The sequence below is a fragment of the Gopherus flavomarginatus genome, chromosome 4, assembly GCF_025201925.1.
Source record: "Gopherus flavomarginatus isolate rGopFla2 chromosome 4, rGopFla2.mat.asm, whole genome shotgun sequence".
Classification (NCBI taxonomy): Eukaryota; Metazoa; Chordata; order Testudines; family Testudinidae; genus Gopherus; species Gopherus flavomarginatus.
Genome location: NC_066620.1, coordinates 117,236,093 through 117,251,244, shown reverse-complemented (window position 1 = coordinate 117,251,244; position 15,152 = coordinate 117,236,093). Strand labels below are relative to the sequence as shown.

The window sequence follows — 15,152 nt, the reverse complement described above, 5'->3', positions numbered from 1 at the left end:
GTAAATTCAGACAGCAGCAGACCCCGTTGTCTTCCCCTCCTCGCTCTCTCTCACACAGCATTCCACAGTAATGACTTGCATGCCAGCTGTCAGAAATGGAGCTTTGAAAGGGCATTTCCGCATTCTTACAGGAGTTCAAAACAATGACAAGAGTGGCCACTTGATTTAAGGGGATTATGGGATGTTTCCGGAAGCCAATCAGAGCACAGTAACCCAACACCTTGTTCACGCTGAAGCCCAGGAGTTGTAAGCCGAGGCGCAGCAAACGTTATTCCTCTCACCGAGGTGGAGTACCAGCAGTGCTGTAGCCGTGGAGACAGAACGCTTTATGTTCCTTGCAAGTGTGGACGGGGAGTGAGCTACTGCGCCCGGGGCTTCTTTATTGCGCTGTAACTCGCAAGTGTAGCCAAGTCCTAAATTATTGATCTCCATTTTACAAAAGAAAACAGTATAATACAGTTTATGGGTACACTGATGCCTAACTGGAATGTATGTTAATGTCAGTGCAGTCAGAGTTAAAGTTTGGCATTATAATACAATGGTGAGAAATGTGATATGCGTGTGTGTGTGAGCGCACGTACAGAACATTTATAGAAAGGTGGAATCTGTCACTGAAAGTGGGAAATGTGATGAGTGAGAGTAAAGCATGATAAAAAAGTATACCTTAACTGGATATTCTCTTGTTCCAGTCTAAGACCTTCTGATGAAAGGAAGATAGGAACAATACCATCTTAAATATGGTTGCATGTTTGCACCATGAGGAGCACTTCACTGTGTGGGCCAACCTTTTAAAAGCATAGACAGAAACTTTTGTTGACAAAGAGTAGCCACGACAAAAACAAAATCCCAACAACAACAACTTGCTGACATTCTTCAGGCATATGCTAACGTAGCATTCCATTACAAGCTCACAGAAACTTGTGAATGCAGAATATCATTGGAATTCTGATTCCCTACTTCAAGCAGAAGCACTCTTTAAAATATCAATACCATATAATCTCAGGAAGAGTCACTGATTCAGAACAGAAGAATTTTACAGGTTAGGAAAGAAAAAACTGCATCAAGTGGTCTATCCACAGTGAATGTTCTATACATTTTGACATACCGCATCATATAACTTCCTCTGTTGCTAGACATAATTCACTTTACATTTGGTACGAAACACGCATGTCCAGAGCATCCCGCTGCCCTTTAACTAATGCATACACACACACCCCGAGCCTCTCACTGCCCATTAACAACGTTCTCCAATAATTCAGATAAAGATTAGAAGGAACTCTGAATTTAAATTAGGCAAGTTAAAAAGTCAAGCCATTGACACAGTTCAGCAGCATACCAAAATACATCATGCCATTCAATACTTATAATTTGAGTAACACATAAACAACAATAATGGTTGCTTCCATTGTGTCTCTTTTTGATTCACTAAAAACATTATGTTGTAAAAGGATGTTATAACTGAACACATTTATTTTACTACACAGTTGGAAATACTTAAGGCTACTGAGACCTAAAATAAATGTGCACAAAAAGGGGTATGTAAGGCTATCTCTACCCTATAGACCTTACAACGGCACAGCTGTACTGCTGCAGCTGTTCCGCTGTAAGGTCTTCCATGGAGCCCCTCTATGTCGACGAGAGAGTGCTCCCATTGCAATAATTCAACCACCCCCCTTCGAGCTGTAGTAGCTATGTGGGCAGGAGAGCATCTCCCGCTCACATAAGCACTGTCCACACCAACGCTTCGGTCAGTGAAACTTATGTCGGTCAGAGGTGCTAGTGTAGACATAACCTAAGACAAAAAAGTTTGGGAACCAATATTCTAGAGAACTGCCTACTGCACTGTCTTCTATCTTCAGTACTTCTGCATCACATACATTTTTGAACAAGTAACCAGAAAAGCAGTGTTAACCTTATGATATAGGGCTTGCCTACACAGTTTTTGTACTAAAATAGCTAAGCAGTGTTTCTAAATTGACCAGTGCTTGAGTCCTTAAGAAAAGTAGTGCAGGAACGCATGTCCAATACTATCACTCATAAGTGATAGCAATGCAAAGTGGGGCAGCTTTTTCTTGATTTGGGAGCCCCAGGAGCCCCATGGCAGCAGGTTCCGCACTGCCCCCATTTTACTCCATACACCTTGGCACCACCTATCAGGGGCTACACTGTGCTCCAACAACCTCACAGGCTCCCCCACTGGTGCTCGCGAATCCATCAGCAGCATCGGCCTCCAGGCAACTCCCTAGTGCATCTCAGAAATGGGCCGAAGATCCTCCCTCTTCCTCCACTCCATCCCGGGGCAGACAGAGTGAGAGGAACATACCTCCAACGCACTGTTAAAACTCAGCTCTACCCAGAGCCAATGAGGATAGTATCACAGACCCTCTGCAGCGTGGAGATGGGTATAAACCATTCAGCCTCCTTATCATAAGTGATAGCCTCAGACCTACCAGAACAGTGGTTCAGAATGTTCTGGCACGACTCAAGCCCTGAAATCAATTTGAGCACCTTTTTTTTACTACTAAAGCTGTGTCCGTGCACTAATTTAACTATGGCAATTTTTAAATCAATAAAGTTAAATCAGTACAAAAATTATATGTACTTTAGCCCTTACAGAACAGTTCTGTAAAAAAACTAAGCCTTCCTTATTGTAATGTTTGTTCACACACCAAGAAAGTTGCGCACATACATACAATACAAGCCTTTGTTCTAAAGCACCTCTGATATCTAATGAACACTTACCAAAATATGTTCTTGTCACCTTTGATGTGGGGAACCACACCTATTTCTTAACAGGTGCATTCAGAGTAGTCTCTTTTGACTTCAAAGTCACATGTGTGAAAGTTTGCTGAACCAGGCCCTAGATGGAAATTTCAAGTGCTCATCACCATCTATGCACTGTAGCAAACACCACCACTTTAGGCTGTTTCACATACATTTGTTGTGTATTCACTATGGGTAATGAATAAGAGGAAAACATTTTATTCTCAATTCTGAAAGGAAACTTTCCACTCCAGCAACCTGTACGCTGAACCAGACAGAGGCAAGATCAGGAGGAATGATTATATCTACATTAGTATGAGCGGGAAACTATTTATTCCTGACTGAGAGGACATACAGAGAGGTCTAAGAAGAAAACTTGCTCTTGACCTTGCTCAGAAGTAGAGAAAACATCAACACATTCCTGATTATCAAAAGGAGAATGACTGTTCAAAAAAACAAAAACAAAAACAGAAAACAAATCCCACAAATGTGGTCTCAGCAAGAAGAGCAAGCCAGATAACCCCTTATAAATCTTAAACAGCGTTAAGGGCCATATCAAGGCTACTGAATACATCTGATTATAAAGTTGAAAAGCAGACACATTGCAAACTGCTGCGGGATTTATTCTGAAGAAGATTATGTAAAAATATAGCCTTCTTCTTCAACAGATCTGCTTTTCCATATATATATATAGAGAGAGAGAGAGAGAGTCATAGTTTTCAGTATCAAACTTTTTAAAAATTACTTTATTTTTGTTAGCTGGCTCGTCCCTACAGTACTATTTGAAAGGGAGCAATCCTGATTCAAAAGCCAAAAGAACAACACTAAGGGCTTGTCTGCACTGGCCATGTACAGCGCTGAATGAACTACACCCTTCTACACCAATATTCCAGTCATGAAGCAAGTCTGTTAACCTCTCTGTGCTTCAGTTTTCCTCATCTGTAAAATCAGCATAAATACTGTCTCCCACCCTCTATCTGTCTTGTCTACTTAGGCCCCAATCATGCAAACACACATGTGCTTAACTTTAGTACCATGAATAGTCATCTCAGGCTACTAAAGTTAAGCATGCATGTTAAAATGTTTAGGATCAGGGATTGTAAGCTGTTTGTTCCTACTATGTGTTCGTGCCATGTCATTGTACAATGGAGACCTGACCTAAGTTTGAGATTCCAGGTGGTACCATAATACACAATATAAATTTGCTTTAGGACTGCATACTTAATAATTAGTACTCAAACTGCAGTAAAAACAGGCATATTGCCCCTCTGCACAAACATCTGTTCTACAATGCAGGAACTGAGCATATAGCCACCTGATTCAATTTGCTCCTGCTCTATTCTATATAGATTCTTATATCACATGCATCATTCCATGGTTTAAACAAAGAGGTAGTATGCCCATCATGAGGCAGTCTTAATCAGCAATCCCTTGAGGTTAAGGATGATCTCTTTCACAGGTTTTATTTTTCATGGGTCCTTTGGTGACTGAAGTCCGATCCCTGAGCCACAGGCTTGTTGGCAGACATTGCAGGTGGTGTTGGAAGACAGGGTTGGGTCACAATTGCTGTGTGACAGTTATCTTTCCTTTCTTTTCTGGCATTTTTCTGCAACCAGGACAAGGCAATTTTCCTCAAAAGTGGATGGTTCCTCTCTGACAAGTCTTCGCTAGTTATCCCTATCCTGGGCTGCTGTCTCCCAGCGTGAGGTGTCAATGCCACATCTCTTGATGTTTACCCTGAGGGTGTCTTTAACGCGTTTCTTTTGGACTCTTTGTTTCCTTTCTCCTTTGGTAAATTGGGTGTACAGCAGTTGTTTCAGTAAGCATATATCAGGCATGAGCACACAGTGCCCGCTCCAACTCAGCTGGTGCTGGATAATCAGGGCCTCAACACTGAAGATGTTGGCCTCTGTGAGGACACTGACATTAGCGTGATGATCCCCTCATTTTATGTTGAGGATCTTCCAAAGTGCTGGTGTTGGCATTCCAGGTTTTTCAGGTGTTTTTTATATGTCACCCAACTCCCCTAGCCATAGAGGAGAGTTGGCATTACCACCACTTTATAAACTAAAAGTCTAGGATTTGTTCTGATGCAGTGATTGTTGAACACCTGGTGAGACAGTTTGCCAAAAGCAAGGCTGGTGCAGCAGATTCTGTGCTGAATCTCGACATCTATGTCTGCCCTCTGTGAGAGATGGTTGCCAAAATAGGCAAAGTATTCTACATTTTCCAGTTCTTCTTTATCAATGTAGATCTTCCTTGCTCGGTCTGATGATTGACTGGGGAGTGACTGGTGGAGAACTTTTGTTTTGCCGATATTCATCAAGGTTTTTCCCCCACTTTGAACTTTAGGGTACAAAAAGTGGGGACCTGCATGAACACTTTTAAGCTTAATTACTAGCTTAAATCTGGTACACTGCCACCTGCCAGAATTTAGTGTCTGGCACACTTTTTGTTCCCCCAAAACCTTCCCTGGGGAACTCAGACCCAAACCCCTTAGGTCTTAAAACAAGGAGAAATTAACCATCTCCCTTCTTTTGCCCCCAGACTTTCCCCTCCCTGGGTTGCCTTGAGAGGCTTCACACTCATCCAAACTCCCTGGATCTTAAAACAAGGAGGAATTAACCATCCCCCCTTCTTTCCCCCCACCAATCCCTGGTGAGTTCAGATTCAATCCCTTGGATTTTAAAACAAGGAAAAATCAATCAAGTTCTTAAAAAGAAAGCTTTTAATTAAAGAAAGAAAAAAAGTAAAAGTTATCTCTGTAAAATCAGGATGGAAAATGCTTTACAGGGTACTCAGATTCATATAGACCAGAGGGGGGACTCCCCCCCCGCCCGCAGCCTTAGATTCAAAGTTACAGCAAACAGAGGTAAAAATCTTTCCAGCAAAAAGACACATTTACAAGTCAAGAAAACAAACATAAGACTAATCTGCCTTGCCTCGCTATTACTTACAATTTTGAAACATGAAAGACTGATTCAGAAAGATTGGGAAAGCCTGGGTGTATGTCTGGTCCCTCTTAGCCCCAAGAGCGAACACCAAACAAAACAAAAAGCACAAACAAAGACTTCCCTCCACCAAGATTTGAAAGTATCTTGTCCCCCTATTGGTCTTCTGGTCAGGTGTCAGCCAGGTTCACTGAGCTTCTTAACCCTTTACAGGTAAAAGAGACATTAACCCTTAACTATCTGTTTATGACACCGATGTTCAGAGTTAGCATAAAGCTTTCGTAAACTTCAGAGAAGCAATTAAAGGGCTGTTTGTAGATCCTCCTTTTAGTGTGTAACTACAGCAGAGTCATCTGCACACTGGAGTTCAGTTATTGTTGCCGATATTACTTTAGTTCTGGCATAGAGACGAGAAAGGTTGAAGAGGTTGCTGTCAGTCTGATATTGGATGCCTGTGGTAGACTGTTTTGGGTTAGTGTTTTCACTGCTAAGAAACTGAAGACAAGGGTGGGTGCCAGTACACAGCCTTATATTATGCCAGTTTGGATTGAAAGGGCTCAGAGCTGGAGCAACTGCACAGGACAGAGGTAATTATCTGTCATGGAGGAGTCTTACAACGGTGACATATTTGCTTGGTTAGCCAAACTCTGACATGATTTTCCACAGAGCCTCACAGTTGACAGAGTCGAAGGCTTTGGTCAGATCGATAAAGGCCCCATATTGCTTCTGGTGGTGTTCTTGACATTTTTTCTGGACCTGCTTGGCTGCGAAAATCATGTTGGTGGTACCTTGTGATAGTCTGAAGCCAAAATGGCACTCTGGAAGTACTTCCTCTGCAAGAGGAAGCAGGTGATTCAGTAAGATTATAGTAACAATCTTCCCAGCGATGAAGAAGAGGGCAACGCCTCAATGGTTGCCACAGTCGGCCCTGTCTGCCTTTTTGAAAATGGTGACGATGTTAGCACTATGTAAATCAGCAGGGATTTCTTCGGTGCGCCAGATTTTGAGGAGTAGCAAGTGCAAGTGAAGCTTGTTAGTCAGTGTTTCTCCCCACCACTTTCAGTATTTCAGATGGTATGCCACCAGGACTTGGTGCTTTATTGTTCTTCATTTGTTTAATTGCTTTGCAGACCTCCTCAGGTGTTGGTGGGTTGGCAAGGGTTTCCCAGATTGGGTGCTGAGGGATGGAGTCTCTGACGTCGACAGTCACAGTCGATTCTCAATTTAGAAGCTTTTGGTAGTGTTCCTTCCAGAACTCTTTGATGGATTTGTTATCTTTAAGAAGAGTACTACCATCTTCGGATCTCAGAGGTGTGAGGCCAGGGTCTTTGTGTCACAAAAAAAGCTCCACAGATCTTGTCTGTCAGCGAATGTTTGGATTTCTTTTGCTTTGTCCGCCCATCATTTGTTTTTGATTTCTCAGATCCTCCTTTGAACTTCAGCTTTAAGCTGATGGAAAGAGCTCTGCTTCTGACTGGATTGGTTGGTTTTGCCACTCACAGAAAGATTTTCTCTTCTGGTCCAAAAGGGCAGTAATCTCAGTGTTGTTGTCAAACCAGTCCTGATGGTGGCGGGTAGCAAGGCTGATGAATTTCTCGCAAGCCTCATGGATGGTCTCTTTTAGGGCTTCCCAGTCCTCTTCAACACTTGTGTTGTCATTTCCAGGTATGCATTTGGTCAATATTTCACTGATGAGTGTTTGGAAGTTCTCTTGCAGCACTGAGGACTGAACTCTTTAGATGTTGTATTGCCATCTGTGTGATCTGGATTGCTTTCTATGTTTCAGCGCAATCCTGATGGACATGACTGACCTCACCAGGCAGTGGTCAGTCCAGCAATCATCGGCTCCTCTCATGACACGGGTGATTTGAACATCTCTTAGATCCTGTGTTCTTATAATGACATAGCCTAGGAGATGCCACTGTTCTGAGTGTGGGTGTTGCCAAGTTGTTTGTACTTGTTGCTTTTTCTGAAGATTGTGTTTGTGATCACAAGGTTGTGCTCTGTACATTTCCTGAATAGAAGGATGCCACTGGAATTGGTCTTGCCCGCTCCTTCCTTCCCAATGGTGCTATTCCATACATTAGAATCTCAGCCAACTCTTATGTTAAAGTCCCCTAAAAGGATTATCTTATCTGTTTTTAGAATAAACAGATTTATTCAAGGTCAGTATAAAAGGATTCTTTCTGTTCTTCTTCAGCATCAAGTGCTGGTGCATATGCACTGATGACAGTGGCAAATGACTTACTGACCAACCGGATGCGCGGGGTCATAACGCACTCATCGATGCCGATGGGAAGCTCAGTCAGGTGGTTGACTAGAAGGTCCTTGATTGCAAAGCCAACACTGTGTAGTCACCTGTTGCTTGCTGTTTTCTTTTCCAGAAGGAAGTGTAACTGCTGTCCTCTTCCCTCAAGTGGCCTTTATCTGCACATCTTGTTTTGCTGAGAGCAGCAACGTTGACGTTATACTTCGAGGGATCTCGGGCAACAATTGCTGTTCTGTGATTGGGTCTTTTACTTTTTGATTCATCTAGTAAGGTACGGACATTCCAAGTTGCAAGAAACATTTTTGTTTTTCAACCACATTGGGGGTTAGCCCTCTGAATGCGGTTATCTAGTCAGGTATGGTGGGATAGCCTATGTTTGGGGCACCTTTTCTAGTGCCTTCCCCATATGGGGTGAGAAGAGGGGTTCCTAAAAAGGCCTGCTCAGATACGCCCGCTGCTGCCAAAAACGCCCCCCTATCCCAGTCCTGGGGCACATGACAACCATCTTGAGTCACCGCCTGCTTGTGTGTCTGTGACTAGGGACTCCTGGTGATCACTTCACCTGTCCCATCACCACTCACTCATCGCCACACCACTCACCCATCCCATCACATGCCTACCCACATCGCTACTCTTATGGGTAGGCGTGGGGGAAAAGTTCTTCCTCTGAAAGAAGCCTATGTTTGATTAGTTTAATGTGGAGGAGCTGCTGCACACCAGCAGCCACGTAAATCTTGGTGGAAGAGGCACTTGTGTCCAGTGGCAAGGGGGTCCAAGACAACCGGGAGTTTCTTCGCCACTACAGCATTTGTCCACCTTCACAGCCATTGAGAGGTGATCCTGCTTCATCCACCTGTTCTGCCGTTGAGGTCTTATACTAGGGTGCGTTGGGCTGCACTTTGTCTGATACCTCGCCTTCGATCTTACTGCCATGAGAGTCCCTGCCAGGTGGTGGAGAAACTTAGGGCCTTAAGTACAAGTAAGTTTCTCCACCACGTCAAGGTGACAGCCCAAAGAGAAGTAATACATTACTAAATGGATTTCACCTAGTAAACATCTATCAACAATAATATCTAGGTGCTCTTTGCATGCATTTTTATGAGAGATAAAAATAGATATAAAAATTTTATTAAAGCTAATGTTAAAAAAATTATATAATACATAGGTTGAGAAAACAGTGTCTGCACATCTGGGTATAGTGCTTAGATAATCCACAAATACAAAGTTAGTTTTTAATAGTCATATGATACACAGAGTATATAATCAGCAATAACCCAAATTTAGGTGACTAGATTAACAATACAGTTTAGATATTAGAATCCAAATACTCAAGTACATCACTCATGAAAAGTTGTCCTGAGATTTGGTTGTGGACAGCAACATATATCAATGAGTGGAGATTGTCCCTCAGTAATTGAAAATTTGGTTAGCTGTCCATTTAGAAAATGCAATCCATAAGGAAAGTATTTGTTACTTTCCTGACTGCGCTTTTCATCGGCACTCCAGCTCATCCCTCCTGATATTGCCGATGGCCAGTGATGTGTTGTATCTAGATGTCCCTCAACCACCTGATGACATCAGACACCATGAGTTGCTGCATCAGCTGAATGTAGCATTGACCGATTCCGCATTCTCTCAGCACTCGCTCGTTACTGGGGTCCTATGCACCTACGTGCATGTGTCTGGGAACCCTTAGCTCTCAAGGTTTTGGCCAGAGGGTCATATTTCTCTACTTTTTGAGCTCAGACATCATGGAAAGCTGGGGTCCTGTTCTCGAACAGCACTGTGATGTCCATGCTACTGGAGGAACATAGCTCTCTTCTTCTCTCAGGATCCCTTACTTATAAGGTGGGACACCAACAACCAATTAAGTAAGCACTTGCATGAAGTGATTAATCTTGCACTATGTCCAGAAGGTAGCAGAATTTGGACTCTACCTGATAGCTGATGGTAGCAAGTTCCACTGCCATGAGCCTGTCACTGAAAAGGCTCTCATCAGCATTTATGGGGTATACCATGATCTCCATCAACTAAGGCTGTGTCCTTGAAACAGCGAGTCAACAGTGTTCAAACATTTGTGCAACAGGACCCAGGACAGTACAGACAGTGCAGAGTGCGCCAAGCAATAAGACCAGCCTACTAAAATTCTGGAATCTCCCCCAACATTTGAAACCATATAATGCGTAGGAAAAGAGTCAAGAGTGAAAGGGAAGAAATCAAAGAGAAACTGAAATGAAACCACTATAGTCACCAATAAAACAAAACAATCATAGCACCACAACCAATCTCACCAGTCAGCACAATCACCTTCTATTTGCATCTCTAAATCATTCTGTTCAGTTGAGAATTGACTATTCCACACTTGGGAAAATGTACACATTAATTATGTGTTCATCTATAACAGTCAACCTGGTACATTATTTTTACTTAATCAATGCCAAATAATTTGGACCATGTTTTAACCTGATTTTTTCCCTCAAAGCTTTTCAACCACAGTGTGCAATGCGTATAAACATTGCCAAATCTCTTTCTGAAAATGAGTAGATTGTCAAGTACTGGAAAATAAATAAATTACTGTTCTCAGCTGCACTACAATGTGTCTGTTTTCTGAAGAATTTCTAAATAAAGCTACCTCATTATACTTAGGGCTGGTCTACACTGAAACATACATTGGTATAGCTATGTCTCTCAGAGGTGTGAAAAATACACACCCCTGAAAGATGTAACTATGCCAACCTAACCCCCAGGCTAGATATTGCTAGGTTGACAGAAGAATTCTTCCATTGACCTAGCTACTGTCTCTCAGGATGAATTAACTACAGCAGAGGTAGGCAACTTATGGCACGGGTGCCGAAGGCGGCACGCGAGCTGATTTTCAGTGGCACTCGCAATGCCTGGGTCCTGGCCACTGGTCCAGGGGGCTCTGCATTTCATTTAATTTTAAATGAAGCTTCTTACACATTTAAAAAACCTTATTTACTTTACATACAAGGACAGTTTAGTTATATATTATAGACTTGTAGAAAAAGACCTTCTAAAAACATTAAAACGTATTACTGGCACACAAAACCTTAAATCAGAGTGAATGAATGAAGATTCGGCACACCACTTCTGAAAGGTTGCTGACCCCTGAACTACAGCAATGGGAGAACTCCTCCTGTGGCTACACTGAAGCATTACAGTGGTGAACAACAACAGTCCAGCTGCGCTGCGGTAGAGTTTTAAGTGTAGACATAAGCTTAGGGATTGTCCACACTGGGAATTTACAGCATTGCACCATTCACGCTCACGGGTGTGAAAAAACACATTTTTTAGAGCGCTGTGAGCTCTCTCCCAGCACTCTGCCATGACCACATAAGCCATGTTAAAGCCACACAAGCCACATTAGGCATTGCCAGTGTAGACTAGTCCTTAAAGCTACCTCATTATTGAGGTAGCTTTACACAAAAGCTTGGGCTTGGTTCTCTGCTTTGCACCTTATGTCATCATTTACAAAGTGGGTGTAATGTGTAACTATTCTGATTTGGTAGTGTTTTTGCACTCACTTTTATTGGTGTAAGTGACATGATCAGGTGCAAAGCACTGGAAAATCAAGTCTTTAATTTATTTATGTCAGTGGGAGTAGCTGAATCTAGGACAGAACCTGGCCCAGAATTTTCATTTACACTGCAGCAATCTAGGCATTAAGGAATCAGATATGGGTTCCAGATTTCTTGACATTTAAGAAAGCAAATCAAGCAGCCAACCATTTAGATCTATGCAAGGCCATTTACCCCTTTTTAACTTGTGTTCCCCAGAGACCACCTTTTCCCTTTCTTAAAGCAGTTCCACTTTATTTCTTCTATTTGGATGGTCTACACAAAGCAAAAAAGGAGGCTTTTAGAAAAATATTAAGCTGTAACACCATTTTTCAAAGAGAAGGTATGTTTAGAAGCAACACTTGTGGTCAAGGTTATGTGGTGAGATAAGCAAAAGTCTCTCCCAAAGACCAGATGCACAAAATGCGCCAGATGAGCCCTAAATGCAATTCAGAGGGAAAACGTGCCATCAACCACTTTGCACTTCACCACCAGCCAAGGCTCTCAAAGCGCTTTCCACACAATGCATGTATCTTCTACGCCTGGGGGAATTCTGCGCCATTGCGCAATGCAGAATTTTGCAGAAATTAATGCGCACACAGAATTTCCTTTCCCCCACAGAAATGGGCTGCAGTGCTGCTAGCCACCACTGGACCTGGCAGAGCCCAGCTTGCAAACAGAAGACTGCTACGGAGAGAGAAAAGAAGCTAGAGGGTTCCTGGAAGCTGCAGTTCCCAGCATGCCCTCAGGGAAGGAGAGGGCTGCGTGCAGGAAAATCCATGCAAGCCTGCGATCGAGCATCAGGCTGTTTCTACCTCTGGATCCCTGGACTCATGGGGAACAGGTGTCTGGGCAAGTGGGGATCCCACGGCTGGGCTCTGGTGGGGACAACGGGGTGTGGGTATCTGGCTGGGGGGCCCACGGTTGGGCTCTGGGGAGGAGAGTATTTGGATGTTTTGGTGGGGGTGATGGCCCGCAGGTGGTCTCGGGGTGAGGGGATGGGTTGTGAGTGTCTGGCCTCCCAGTTGGGCTGGGAGGGGGTAGGAGGAGGGCAAAAAAAACAGGAAGTGGGTTGTCATAGGGGTTTCTTTAGCTCTCTACTCCTGGGGGAATTTTTGTGTGTGTCTGTATTGTTACAGACCTACTTGCTGACAGGTATTTTGAAATCAATTATCAAAATAATTGAAACTAGCGTAATTATATAGTGTTATTTTGACAAAAAATTGCAGAATTTTAAAATATTGTGTGCAAAATTTTTATTTTTTTGGCGCACAAGGATGTCAACTTTCTACTTGCTCATAACCGAACACCCTTGCACCACTCCCTGTCCTGTCCCTTCCCTGAGGCCGTGCCCATCCCTTGCCTCTTCTCTGAGACCTCATCCCCTGCTCACTCCATCCCTCCACTCCTTCTGTCGCTCATTCTCCCCACTCTAACTCACTCACTCATTTTCACTGAGCTGGCTCAGGGGGTTGGGGTGCAGAGGGGGTGAGAGCTCTAGCTGGGTGTGTGGGCTCCTGAGTGGGGCCAGAAATGAGGAGCTCAGAGTGCAGGAGGGGGCTCCAGGCTAAGGCAATAGGTTGAGATGCAAGAGGGAGTGAGGGCTTCACAGGCCCACTCAGAAGGGGGGGCAAGTGGGGCAATTTGCCCCAGGCCCTGCAGGGGCCACCATGATAGTTTTTCAGGACCCCTGGACCTGGGTCCTTCACTCGTTCCGGGGGCCCCGGAATACTCTCACAGGGCCTGGGCCCCCGGAGCTTCTTCCGCTCTGGGTCTTCGGCGGTGGAGGGTCCTTCCACCCCGGGGTGGAAGGACCCCCTACCGCCAAATTACCACCGAAGTGGGACCCGTCGCCGAAGTGCCGGGTCTTCGGTGCTAATTCAACAGCGGTGGGCCACCGCCGTGGGTCTTCGGGGCACTTCGGCGGGGGGCCCAAAGCAGAAGGACCCCCGCCACTGAATTACCGCCAAAGTGGGGCCCCCCCACTGTCGAAGACTGCAGGCCCCCTGAATCCTTTGGGTGGCCCTAGGGCTTCAGCTGGGGGTTGGGCCAGGGATGAGAGGTTGCTCCAGGCTGGGATTGAGGGGTTCAGAGGGTGGGAGGGGGATCAGCGCTGGGGTTGGGGCAAGGGAGGGGATGAGGGGTGCAGGCTCTAGGTGGCATTTACCTCAAGCAGCTCCCAGGAGCAGGGGTGTGTCCCCCCTCCAGCTCCTACGCGGAAGTGCGGCCAGGTAGCTCTGCGCTCTGCCCCATCCGCAGGTGCCTCCCCCACAGCTCCCACTGGCCACGGTTCCCAGCCAGCGGGAGCTGTGGGGTGGCACTTGGGGCAGGGGCAGGGGCTGCCCCTACGTGGAGAAGCCAGAGGGGGGACATGCTGGCTGCGTCCTGAGAGCTGCGCTGTACAGAGGCTAGCAGGGAGCCTGCCAGCCCCGCTGCGTGGCGCTGCCAACCAGATAGTCAATGGCCCGGTCAGCGGAACTGACTGGAGCCGTCAGGATCCCTTTTCGACCTCGTGTTCTGGTCAAAACCCCGACACCTGGTCACCCTAGTGCCGAACGCCCCCTGGAGTCATCTTCGAACAGAGGTGAGCAGGCAGCAACTGCAAAGGGGGCGGGCAGCACCAGGGCCTAGAGAAGCCAAACCCCAGAATAGGAGGACATCAGGCCACCCTATTCTGCACACCCCGCTTAGGTGGGGGGCAAGGGCAGGGCGGCTCACTCCACACGCCGCGTTCAGCCAGGCAGCCCAGGAGCCCGCCCCCGCCCCGCGGCACAGCTCAGAAGAGCGGCAGAGCCACGGCCAGGTGAACCCGGGGCACCGCACCGCAGAAGGCAGCAGCGAAGGCTTCAGCTCGCAACCGCCCCTCTCCCCACCAGCTCCGGCCGCTCCCTCTGCCCTGCCTTTGGGCTCAGCGGGACCGGCGCCAGGGCTCTGCAAGGCGAGCTGCGGCCCAGCCCTGCTGCCAGCCAGCTCTGCCCGGCTGCTACTTGCACCGGCCCCGCATTACCTGCCCCGCTCAGCCGAAGACTGTCCCGAGCAAACTTCATGCAAAGCTGCCTTTGCCTTTCCTCCAGGGCGGCGCTTCCCCTTCCGGTGCGGGGGCTGGCTCTCAGCCGCGGTGGCAGCAGGACTCCGGCTTGGGAGCTGTGCAGGAGCCCCCGCCCCAGTGCTAGGGGGAGTGGGAGGGGACAGGGAAAGGGGTGGGTCGCTGGCTGCCGTGAGTGCTTTTTCCAAAGCAAAACTGGTTCGTTTGCTGGGTTCAACCCGCAGCACGTTCCTAGGGAGGAGAAAACAACAGCGGCCACAAGCTACAAACACCCACTCCCGGCTGCTGCCGCTGGCTCCGCCCTGGTGCATTTCTGGGCCAGGGCAACATCTTCTGAGTGGGGCTCTCAAGCCCCCAGCAAGACGTGGCCTGTGGCTTTCTGCTGCTGCTCCTCTGAGCTAGACAATCCGGTGGAACATTTCTGGTTCCAGTTTAAGGGACAAACTGTATGCTGTGCCTTAAAAGACCACAACTGAATAGATAATCTCCTGGGTCTGACGTTCGATAATTAATCCTGGGGGTTTTGTCTGTAAATGAATCTTGAC

The 15,152-nt window shown here is 46.1% G+C and overlaps 1 protein-coding gene across 1 annotated transcript in view; it reads right to left on the bottom strand.

Moving 5' to 3' along the window:
- The window catches only part of SAMD3 (sterile alpha motif domain containing 3), a 91,877-nt gene extending 77,110 nt beyond the window's left edge, over window positions 1-14,767 (bottom strand). Inside the window, exon 1 of the mRNA XM_050949681.1 lies at window positions 14,569-14,767. The gene's annotated coding sequence lies outside the window, so the exon portion shown is untranslated. The remainder of the gene's footprint in view (window positions 1-14,568) is intronic.
- Between the last annotated feature and the right edge of the window lie 385 nt (window positions 14,768-15,152).